Below are 13,654 nucleotides of genomic sequence, written 5' to 3' on the forward strand. Positions count from 1 at the left end.
GTTGACCGAGTGAGCTGTTGGGCCGGCAGGGGTCTTCATTCGGCCTTCGGCCGACCGAGCGTGCTGGGCCGCCCGGGGCCTCACTCGGCCATTGGCCGAGCGAGCATGGTGGGCCGGCTTGAGACTTCATTCGGCCCTTGGCCGGGCGAACACACTGGGACGTCTGAGGCTTCATTCGGCCTTGGGCCGAGTGAGCATGATGGGCCTCGTTCGGCCATTGGCCGAGTGAACATATGGAGAAGTTCACTCGGCCATTGGCCGAGTGACGGGCTTGGACCGAGAGAAGGCTCACTCGGCCATTGGCCGAGTGAGTTGATGGGCCGGCCGAGTGTGGGCTGGATAGGCTTTCACTCGGCCAATGGCCGAGTGAGCTTGCTCGGCCGCCCGAAATGCCGATCGAGTCGTCGGACCTCGTCAGGACGATAACATTCAAATTTTGCAATTTTTTCGTGTACTAACCCCTTTGGCTTTGAAGAGGATTTGTGATATTTTTATAAGCATCGAAAACTAATAATACGTCTACATATCTTCAAAAACATGGTAACCATCGACCAAAAGAGACAAGAATCTTCAAAATCTCACACCATATGAAAGAGTTATGGCAGTTTCAAATTTTGCAATTTTTCCGTGTATTAACCCCTTTGGCTTTGAATAGGATTTGTGAAATTTTTATAGGGATCGAAAACTAATGATACGCCTAAAAGAGACAAGAATCTTCAAAATATCACACCATATGAAAGAGTTATGGGAGTTTCAAATTTTGTAATTTTTTCGTGTACTAACCCCTTTGGCTTTGAAGAGGATTTGTGAAATTTTTATAGGCATCGAAAACTAATGCTCCGTCTACATATTCTCAAAAACATGGTAACCATCGACCAAAAGAGACAAGAATCTTCAAAATATCACACCATATGAAAGAGTTATGGCAGTTTCAAATTTTGTAATTTTTTCATGTACTAACAACCCCTTTGGCTTTGAAGAGGATTTGTGAAATTTTTATAGGCATTGAAAACTAATGCTCCGTCTACATATTCTCGAAAACATGGTAACCATCGACCAAAAGAGACAAGAATCATCAAAATCTCACACCGTATGAAAGAGTTATGGCAATTTCAAACTTTGCAATTTTTTCGTGTACTAACCCCTTTGGCTTTGAAGAGGATTTGTGAAATTTTTATAGGGATCCAAAACTAATGATACACCTAAATATTCTAAAAAATATGGAAAGCATCGACCAAAAGAGACAAGAATCTTCAAAGTCTCATACCATATGAAAGAGTTATGGCATATTCAAATTTTGCAATTTTTTCGTGTACTAACCCCTTTGGCTTTGAAGAGGATTTGTGTTATTTTTATAAGCATTGAAAACTAATAATACGTCTACATATCTTCAAAAACATAGTAACCATCGACCAAAAGAGACAAGAATCTTCAAAATCTCACACCACATGAAAGAGTTATGGCAGTTTCAAATTTTGCAATTTTTCCGTGTATTAACCCCTTTGGCTTTGAAGAGGATTTGTGAAATTTTTATAGGGATCGAAAATTAATGATACGCCTACATATTCTCGAAAATATGGTAACCATCGACCAAAAGAGACAAGAATCTTCAAAATCTCACACCATATGAAAGAGTTATGGGAGTTTCAAATTTTGTAATTTTTTCGTGTACTAACCCCTTTGGCTTTGAAGAGGATTTGTGAAATTTTTATAGGCATCGAAAACTAATGCTCCGTCTACATATTCTCGAAAACATGGTAACCATCGATCAAAAGAGACAAGAATCTTCAAAATCTCACACCATATGAAAAAGATATGGCAATTTCAAATTTTGCATTTTTTTCATGTACTAATCCCTTTGGCTTTGAAGAGGATTTGTGAAATTTTTATAGGTATCCAAAACTAATGATACGCCTACATATTCTCAAAAATATGGTAACCATAGACCAAAAGAGACAAGAATCTTCAAAATTTCACACCATATGAAAGAGTTATGGCATATTCAAATTTTGCAATATTTTCGTGTACTAACCCCCTTTTGCTTTGAAGAGGATTTGTGATATTTTTATAGGCATCGAAAACTAATGATACGTCTACATATCCTCGAAAACATGGTAACCATCGACCAAAAGAGACAAGAATCTTCAAAATCTCACACCATATGAAAGAGTTATGGTAGTTTCAAATTTTGCAATTTTTCCGTGTATTAACCCCTTTGGCTTTGAAGAGGATTTGTGAAATTTTGATAGGGATCTAAAACTAATGATACGCCTACATATTATCGAAAATATGGTAACCATCGACCAAAAGAGACAAGAATCTTCAAAATCTCACACCATATGAAAGAGTTATGGCAGTTTCAAATTTTGTAATTTTTTCGTGTACTAACAACCCCTTTGGCTTTGAAGAGGATTTGTGAAATTTTTATAGGCATCGAAAACTAATGCTCCGTCTACGTATTCTCGAAAACATGGTAACCATCGACCAAAAGAGACAAGAATCTTCAAAATCTCACACCATATGAAAGAGTTATGGCAATTTCAAATTTTGCATTTTTTTTCGTGTAGTAACCCCTTTGGCTTTGAAGAGGATTTGTGAAATTTTTATAGGGATCGAAAACTAATGACACGCCTACATATTCTCGAAAATATGGTAACCATCGACCAAAATAGACAAGAATCTTCAAAATCTCACACCATATGAAAGAGTTATGGCAGTTTCAAATTTTGCAATTTTTTCGTGTACTAACCCTTTTGGCTTTGAAGAGGATTTGTGAAATTTTTATAGGCATCGAAAACTAATGCTCCGTCTACATATTCTCGAAAACATGGTAACCATCGACCAAAAGAGACAAGAATCTTCAAAATCTCACACCATATGAAAGAGTTATGGCAGTTTCAAATTTTGTAATTTTTTCGTGTACTAACAACCCCTTTGGCTTTGAAGAGGATTTGTGAAATTTTTATAGGCATTGAAAACTAATGCTCCGTCTACATATTCTCGAAAACATGGTAACCATCGACCAAAAGAGACAAGAATCTTCAAAATCTCACACCGTATGAAAGAGTTATGGCAATTTCAAACTTTGCAATTTTTTCGTGTGCTAACCCCTTTGGCTTTGAAAAGGATTTGTGAAATTTTTATCGGGATCCAAAACTAATGATACACCTACATATTCTAAAAAATATGGAAACCATCGACCAAAAGAGACAAGAATCTTCAAAGTCTCATACCATATGAAAGAGTTATGGCATATTAAAATTTTGCAATTTTTTTCGTGTACTAACCCATTTGGCTTTGAAGAGGATTTGTAAAATTTTTATGGGCATCGAAAACTAATGCTACGCCTACATATTCTCGAAAACATACTAACCATCGACCAAAAGAGACAAGAATCTTCAAAATCTCACACCATATGAAAGAGTTATGGCAATTTCAAATTTTGCAATTTTTTCGTGTACTAACCCCTTTGGATTTGAAGAGGATTTGTGACCCTTTTACAGGGATCGATAACTAATGATACGCCTACATATTCTAAAAAATATGGTAACCATAGACCAAAAGAGACAAGAATCTTCAAAATCTCACACCATATGAAAGAGTTATGGCATATTCAAATTTTGCAATTTTTTCGTGTACTAACCCCTTTGGCTTTGAAGAGGATTTGTGATATTTTTATAGGCATCGAAAACTAATGATACGCCTACATATTCTAAAAAATATGGTAACCATAGACCAAAAGAGACAAGAATCTTCAAAATCTCACACCATATGAAAGAGTTATGGCATATTAAAATTTTGCAATTTTTTTCGTGTACTAACCCATTTGCTTTGAAGAGGATTTGTGATATTTTTATAGGCATCGAAAACTAATGCTATGTCTACATATTCTCGAAAACATGGTAACCATCGAACATAAGAGACAAAAATCTTCAAAATCTCACACCATATGAAAGAGTTATGGCAATTTCAAATTTTTCAATTTTTTCGTGTACTAACCCCTTAGGCTTTGAAGAGGATTTGTGAAATTTTTATAGGGATCCAAAACTAATGATACACCTACATATTTTCAAAAATATGTTAACCATCGACCAAAAGAGACAAGAATCTTCAAAATCTCACACCATATGAAATAGTTATGGCGGTTTCAAATTTTGTAATTTTTTCGTGTACTAATCCCTTTGGCATTGAAGAGGATTTGTGAAATTTTTATAGGCATCGAAAACTAATGCTACGCCTACATATTCTCGAAAACATGGTAACCATCGACCAAAATAGACAAGAATCTTCAAAATCTCACACCATATGAAAGAGTTATGGCAGTTTTAAATTTTGCAATTTTTTCGTGTACTAACCCATTTGGCTTTGAAGAGGACTTGTAAAATTTTTATGGGCATCGAAAACTAATGCTACGCCTACATATTCTCGAAAACATACTAACCATCGACCAAAAGAGACAAGAATCTTCAAAATCTCACACCATATGAAAGAGTTATGGCAATTTCAAATTTTGCAATTTTTTCGTGTACTAACCCCTTTGGATTTGAAGAGGATTTGTGACCCTTTTACAGGGATCGATAACTAATGATACGCCTACATATTCTAAAAAATATGGTAACCATAGACCAAAAGAGACAAGAATCTTCAAAATCTCACACGATATGAAAGAGTTATGGCATATTCAAATTTTGCAATTTTTTCGTGTACTAACCCCTTTGGCTTTGAAGAGGATTTGTGATATTTTTATAGGCATCGAAAACTAATGATACGCCTACATATTCTAAAAAATATGGTAACCATAGACCAAAAGAGACAAGAATCTTCAAAATCTCACACCATATGAAAGAGTTATGGCATATTAAAATTTTGCAATTTTTTTCGTGTACTAACCCATTTGCTTTGAAGAGGATTTGTGATATTTTTATAGGCATCGAAAACTAATGCTATGTCTACATATTCTCGAAAACATGGTAACCATCGAACAAAAGAGACAAAAATCTTCAAAATCTCACACCATATGAAAGAGTTATGGCAATTTCAAATTTTTCAATTTTTTCGTGTACTAACCCCTTAGGCTTTGAAGAGGATTTGTGAAATTTTTATAGGGATCCAAAACTAATGATACACCTACATATTTTCAAAAATATGTTAACCATCGACCAAAAGAGACAAGAATCTTCAAAATCTCACACCATATGAAAGAGTTATGGCGGTTTCAAATTTTGTAATTTTTTCGTGTACTAATCCCTTTGGCATTGAAGAGGATTTGTGAAATTTTTATAGGCATCGAAAACTAATGCTACGCCTACATATTCTCGAAAACATGGTAACCATCGACCAAAATAGACAAGAATCTTCAAAATCTCACACCATATGAAAGAGTTATGGCAGTTTTAAATTTTGCAATTTTTTCGTGTACTAACCCATTTGGCTTTGAAGAGGATATGTAAAATTTTTATGGGCATCGAAAACTAATGCTACGCCTACATATTCTCGAAAACATACTAACCATCGACCAAAAGAGACAAGAATCTTCAAAATCTCACACCATATGAAAGAGTTATGGCAATTTCAAATTTTGCAATTTTTTCTTGTACTAACCCCTTTGGATTTGAAGAGGATTTGTGACCCTTTTACAGGGATCGATAACTAATGATACGCCTACATATTCTAAAAAATATGGTAACCATAGACCAAAAGAGACAAGAATCTTCAAAATCTCACACCATATGAAAGAGTTATGGCATATTCAAATTTTGCAATTTTTTCGTGTACTAACCCCTTTGGCTTTGAAGAGGATTTGTGATATTTTTATAGGCATCGAAAACTAATGCTATGTCTACATATTCTCGAAAACATGGTAACCATCGAACAAAAGAGACAAAAATCTTCAAAATCTCACACCATATGAAAGAGTTATGGCAATTTCAAATTTTTCAATTTTTTCGTGTACTAACCCCTTAGGCTTTGAAGAGGATTTGTGAAATTTTTATAGGGATCCAAAACTAATGATACACCTACATATTTTCAAAAATATGTTAACCATCGACCAAAAGAGACAAGAATCTTCAAAATCTCACACCATATGAAAGAGTTATGGCGGTTTCAAATTTTGTAATTTTTTCGTGTACTAATCCCTTTGGCATTGAAGAGGATTTGTGAAATTTTTATAGGCATCGAAAACTAATGCTACGCCTACATATTCTCGAAAACATGGTAACCATCGACCAAAATAGACAAGAATCTTCAAAATCTCACACCATATGAAAGAGTTATGGCAGTTTTAAATTTTGCAATTTTTTCGTGTACTAACCCATTTGGCTTTGAAGAGGATTTGTAAAATTTTTATGGGCATCGAAAACTAATGCTACGCCTACATATTCTCGAAAACATACTAACCATCGACCAAAAGAGACAAGAATCTTCAAAATCTCACACCATATGAAAGAGTTATGGCAATTTCAAATTTTGCAATTTTTTCGTGTACTAACCCCTTTGGATTTGAAGAGGATTTGTGACCCTTTTACAGGGATCGATAACTAATGATACGCCTACATATTCTAAAAAATATGGTAACCATAGACCAAAAGAGACAAGAATCTTCAAAATCTCACACGATATGAAAGAGTTATGGCATATTCAAATTTTGCAATTTTTTCGTGTACTAACCCCTTTGGCTTTGAAGAGGATTTGTGATATTTTTATAGGCATCGAAAACTAATGATACGCCTACATATTCTAAAAAATATGGTAACCATAGACCAAAAGAGACAAGAATCTTCAAAATCTCACACCATATGAAAGAGTTATGGCATATTAAAATTTTGCAATTTTTTTCGTGTACTAACCCATTTGCTTTGAAGAGGATTTGTGATATTTTTATAGGCATCGAAAACTAATGCTATGTCTACATATTCTCGAAAACATGGTAACCATCGAACAAAAGAGACAAAAATCTTCAAAATCTCACACCATATGAAAGAGTTATGGCAATTTCAAATTTTTCAATTTTTTCGTGTACTAACCCCTTAGGCTTTGAAGAGGATTTGTGAAATTTTTATAGGGATCCAAAACTAATGATACACCTACATATTTTCAAAAATATGTTAACCATCGACCAAAAGAGACAAGAATCTTCAAAATCTCACACCATATGAAAGAGTTATGGCGGTTTCAAATTTTGTAATTTTTTCGTGTACTAATCCCTTTGGCATTGAAGAGGATTTGTGAAATTTTTATAGGCATCGAAAACTAATGCTACGCCTACATATTCTCGAAAACATGGTAACCATCGACCAAAATAGACAAGAATCTTCAAAATCTCACACCATATGAAAGAGTTATGGCAGTTTTAAATTTTGCAATTTTTTCGTGTACTAACCCATTTGGCTTTGAAGAGGATATGTAAAATTTTTATGGGCATCGAAAACTAATGCTACGCCTACATATTCTCGAAAACATACTAACCATCGACCAAAAGAGACAAGAATCTTCAAAATCTCACACCATATGAAAGAGTTATGGCAATTTCAAATTTTGCAATTTTTTCTTGTACTAACCCCTTTGGATTTGAAGAGGATTTGTGACCCTTTTACAGGGATCGATAACTAATGATACGCCTACATATTCTAAAAAATATGGTAACCATAGACCAAAAGAGACAAGAATCTTCAAAATCTCACACCATATGAAAGAGTTATGGCATATTCAAATTTTGCAATTTTTTCGTGTACTAACCCCTTTGGCTTTGAAGAGGATTTGTGATATTTTTATAGGCATCGAAAACTAATGCTATGTCTACATATTCTCGAAAACATGGTAACCATCGAACAAAAGAGACAAAAATCTTCAAAATCTCACACCATATGAAAGAGTTATGGCAATTTCAAATTTTTCAATTTTTTCGTGTACTAACCCCTTAGGCTTTGAAGAGGATTTGTGAAATTTTTATAGGGATCCAAAACTAATGATACACCTACATATTTTCAAAAATATGTTAACCATCGACCAAAAGAGACAAGAATCTTCAAAATCTCACACCATATGAAAGAGTTATGGCGGTTTCAAATTTTGTAATTTTTTCGTGTACTAATCCCTTTGGCATTGAAGAGGATTTGTGAAATTTTTATAGGCATCGAAAACTAATGCTACGCCTACATATTCTCGAAAACATGGTAACCATCGACCAAAATAGACAAGAATCTTCAAAATCTCACACCATATGAAAGAGTTATGGCAGTTTTAAATTTTGCAATTTTTTCGTGTACTAACCCATTTGGCTTTGAAGAGGATTTGTAAAATTTTTATGGGCATCGAAAACTAATGCTACGCCTACATATTCTCGAAAACATACTAACCATCGACCAAAAGAGACAAGAATCTTCAAAATCTCACACCATATGAAAGAGTTATGGCAATTTCAAATTTTGCAATTTTTTCGTGTACTAACCCCTTTGGATTTGAAGAGGATTTGTGACCCTTTTACAGGGATCGATAACTAATGATACGCCTACATATTCTAAAAAATATGGTAACCATAGACCAAAAGAGACAAGAATCTTCAAAATCTCACACGATATGAAAGAGTTATGGCATATTCAAATTTTGCAATTTTTTCGTGTACTAACCCCTTTGGCTTTGAAGAGGATTTGTGATATTTTTATAGGCATCGAAAACTAATGATACGCCTACATATTCTAAAAAATATGGTAACCATAGACCAAAAGAGACAAGAATCTTCAAAATCTCACACCATATGAAAGAGTTATGGCATATTAAAATTTTGCAATTTTTTTCGTGTACTAACCCATTTGCTTTGAAGAGGATTTGTGATATTTTTATAGGCATCGAAAACTAATGCTATGTCTACATATTCTCGAAAACATGGTAACCATCGAACAAAAGAGACAAAAATCTTCAAAATCTCACACCATATGAAAGAGTTATGGCAATTTCAAATTTTTCAATTTTTTCGTGTACTAACCCCTTAGGCTTTGAAGAGGATTTGTGAAATTTTTATAGGGATCCAAAACTAATGATACACCTACATATTTTCAAAAATATGTTAACCATCGACCAAAAGAGACAAGAATCTTCAAAATCTCACACCATATGAAAGAGTTATGGCGGTTTCAAATTTTGTAATTTTTTCGTGTACTAATCCCTTTGGCATTGAAGAGGATTTGTGAAATTTTTATAGGCATCGAAAACTAATGCTACGCCTACATATTCTCGAAAACATGGTAACCATCGACCAAAATAGACAAGAATCTTCAAAATCTCACACCATATGAAAGAGTTATGGCAGTTTTAAATTTTGCAATTTTTTCGTGTACTAACCCATTTGGCTTTGAAGAGGATATGTAAAATTTTTATGGGCATCGAAAACTAATGCTACGCCTACATATTCTCGAAAACATACTAACCATCGACCAAAAGAGACAAGAATCTTCAAAATCTCACACCATATGAAAGAGTTATGGCAATTTCAAATTTTGCAATTTTTTCTTGTACTAACCCCTTTGGATTTGAAGAGGATTTGTGACCCTTTTACAGGGATCGATAACTAATGATACGCCTACATATTCTAAAAAATATGGTAACCATAGACCAAAAGAGACAAGAATCTTCAAAATCTCACACCATATGAAAGAGTTATGGCATATTCAAATTTTGCAATTTTTTCGTGTACTAACCCCTTTGGCTTTGAAGAGGATTTGTGATATTTTTATAGGCATCGAAAACTAATGCTATGTCTACATATTCTCGAAAACATGGTAACCATCGAACAAAAGAGACAAAAATCTTCAAAATCTCACACCATATGAAAGAGTTATGGCAATTTCAAATTTTTCAATTTTTTCGTGTACTAACCCCTTAGGCTTTGAAGAGGATTTGTGAAATTTTTATAGGGATCCAAAACTAATGATACACCTACATATTTTCAAAAATATGTTAACCATCGACCAAAAGAGACAAGAATCTTCAAAATCTCACACCATATGAAAGAGTTATGGCGGTTTCAAATTTTGTAATTTTTTCGTGTACTAATCCCTTTGGCATTGAAGAGGATTTGTGAAATTTTTATAGGCATCGAAAACTAATGCTACGCCTACATATTCTCGAAAACATGGTAACCATCGACCAAAATAGACAAGAATCTTCAAAATCTCACACCATATGAAAGAGTTATGGCAGTTTTAAATTTTGCAATTTTTTCGTGTACTAACCCATTTGGCTTTGAAGAGGATTTGTAAAATTTTTATGGGCATCGAAAACTAATGCTACGCCTACATATTCTCGAAAACATACTAACCATCGACCAAAAGAGACAAGAATCTTCAAAATCTCACACCATATGAAAGAGTTATGGCAATTTCAAATTTTGCAATTTTTTCGTGTACTAACCCCTTTGGATTTGAAGAGGATTTGTGACCCTTTTACAGGGATCGATAACTAATGATACGCCTACATATTCTAAAAAATATGGTAACCATAGACCAAAAGAGACAAGAATCTTCAAAATCTCACACCATATGAAAGAGTTATGGCATATTCAAATTTTGCAATTTTTTCGTGTACTAACCCCTTTGGCTTTGAAGAGGATTTGTGATATTTTTATAGGCATCGAAAACTAATGATACGCCTACATATTCTAAAAAATATGGTAACCATAGACCAAAAGAGACAAGAATCTTCAAAATCTCACACCATATGAAAGAGTTATGGCATATTAAAATTTTGCAATTTTTTTCGTGTACTAACCCATTTGCTTTGAAGAGGATTTTTGATATTTTTATAGGCATCGAAAACTAATGCTATGTCTACATATTCTCGAAAACATGGTAACCATCGAACAAAAGAGACAAAAATCTTCAAAATCTCACACCATATGAAAGAGTTATGGCAATTTCAAATTTTTCAATTTTTTCGTGTACTAACCCCTTAGGCTTTGAAGAGGATTTGTGAAATTTTTATAGGGATCCAAAACTAATGATACACCTACATATTTTCAAAAATATGTTAACCATCGACCAAAAGAGACAAGAATCTTCAAAATCTCACACCATATGAAAGAGTTATGGCGGTTTCAAATTTTGTAATTTTTTCGTGTACTAATCCCTTTGGCATTGAAGAGGATTTGTGAAATTTTTATAGGCATCGAAAACTAATGCTACTTCTACATAATCTCGAAAACATGGTAACCATCGTCATAAAGAGACAAGAATCTTCAAAATCTCACACCATATGAAAGAGTTATGGCAGATTCAAATTTTGTAATTTTTTAGTGTAGTAACCCCTTTGGCTTTGAAGAGGATTTGTGAAATATTTATTGGGATCCAAAACTAATGATACGCCTACATATTCTCAAAAATATGGTAACCATCGACCAAAAGAGACAAGAATCTTCAAAATCTCACACAATATGTAAGAGTTATGGCAATTTCAAATTTTGCATTTTTTTCGTGTACTAACCCCTTTGGCTTTGAAGAGAATTTGTGAAATTTTTATAGGGATCCAAAACTAATGATACGCCTACATATTCTCAAAAATATGGTAACCATAGACCAAAAGAGACAAGAATCTTCAAAATTTCACACCATATGAAAGAGTTATGGCATATTCAAATTTTGCAATTTTTTCGTGTACTAACCCCTTTTGCTTTGAAGAGGATTTGTGATATTTTTATAGGCATCGAAAACTAATGATCCGTCTACATATCCTCGTACACATGGTAACCATCGACCAAAAGAGACAAGAATCTTCAAAATCTCACACCATATGAAAGAGTTATGGCAGTTTCAAATTTTGCAATTTTTCCGTGTATTAACCCCTTTGGCTTTGAAGAGGATTTGTGAAATTTTTATGGGCATCGAAAACTAATGCTCCGTCTACATATTCTCGAAAACATGGTAACCATCGACCAAAAGAGACAAGAATCTTCAAAATCTCACACCATATGAAAGAGTTATGGCAATTTCAAATTTTGCATTTTTTTCGTGTACTAACCCCTTTGGCTTTGAAGAGGATTTGTGAAATTTTTATAGGGATCGAAAACTAATGACACGCCTACATATTCTCGAAAATATGGTGACCATCGACCAAAATAGACAAGAATCTTCAAAATCTCACACCATATGAAAGAGTTATGGCATATTCAAATTTTGCAATTTTTTCGTGTACTAACCCCTTTTGCTTTGAAGAGGATTTGTGATATTTTTATAGGCATCGAAAACTAATGATACGCCTACATATTCTAAAAAATATGGTAACCATAGACCAAAAGAGACAAGAATCTTCAAAATCTCACACCATATGAAAGAGTTATGGCATTTACAAATTTTGTAATTTTTTCTTGTACTAACCCCTTTGCTTTGAAGAGGATTTGTGATATTTTTATAGGCATCAAAAACTAATGCTCCGTCTACATATTCTCGAAAACATGGTAACCATCGACCAAAAGAGACAAGAATCTTCAAAATCTCACACAATATGAAAGAGTTATGGAAATTTCAAATTTTGCATTTTTTTCGTGTACTAACCCCTTTGGCTTTGAAGAGAATTTGTGAAATTTTTATAGGGATCCAAAACTAATGATACGCCTACATATTCTCAAAAATATGGTAACCATAGACAAAAAGAGACAAGAATCTTCAAAATTTCAAACCATATGAAAGAGTTATGGCATATTCAAATTTTGCAATTTTTTCGTGTACTAACCCATTTTGCTTTGAAGAGGATTTGTAATATTTTTATAGGCATCGAAAACTAATGATACGTCTACATATCCTCGTAAACATGGTAACCATCGACCAAAAGAGACAAGAATCTTCAAAATCTCACACCATATGAAAGAGTTATGGCAATTTCAAATTTTGCATTTTTTTTCGTGTACTAACCCCTTTGGCTTTGAAGAGGATTTGTGAAATTTTTATAGGGATCGAAAACTAATGACACGCCTACATATTCTCGAAAATATGGTAACCATCGACCAAAATAGACAAGAATCTTCAAAATCTCACACCATATGAAAGAGTTATGGCAGTTTTAAATTTTGCAATTTTTTCGTGTACTAACCCATTTGGCTTTGAAGAGGATTTGTAAAATTTTTATGGGCATCGAAAACTAATGCTACGCCTACAAATTCTCGAAAACATACTAACCATCGACCAAAAGAGACAAGAATCTTCAAAATCTCACACCATATGAAAGAGTTATGGCAATTTCAAATTTTGCAATTTTTTCGTGTACTAACCCCTTTGGATTTGAAGAGGATTTGTGAAACTTTTATAGGGATCGATAACTAATGATACGCCTACATATTCTAAAAAATATGGTAACCATAGACCAAAAGAGACAAGAATCTTCAAAATCTCACACCATATGAAAGAGTTATGGCATATTCAAATTTTGCAATTTTTTCGTGTACTAACCCCTTTGGCTTTGAAGAGGATTTGTGATATTTTTATAGGCATCGAAAACTAATGATACGCCTACATATTCTAAAAAATATGGTAACCATAGACCAAAAGTGACAAGAATCTTCAAAATCTCACACCATATGAAAGAGTTATGGCATATTAAAATTTTGCAATTTTTTTCTTGTACTAACCCATTTGCTTTGAAGAGGATTTTTGATATTTTTATAGGCATC

This window comes from Urtica dioica, chromosome 4 (genome assembly GCF_054948205.1).
Source record: "Urtica dioica subsp. dioica isolate 48M chromosome 4, U.dioica_male_clone48M_v1_H2, whole genome shotgun sequence".
In the NCBI taxonomy this organism is placed as follows: domain Eukaryota; kingdom Viridiplantae; phylum Streptophyta; class Magnoliopsida; order Rosales; family Urticaceae; genus Urtica; species Urtica dioica.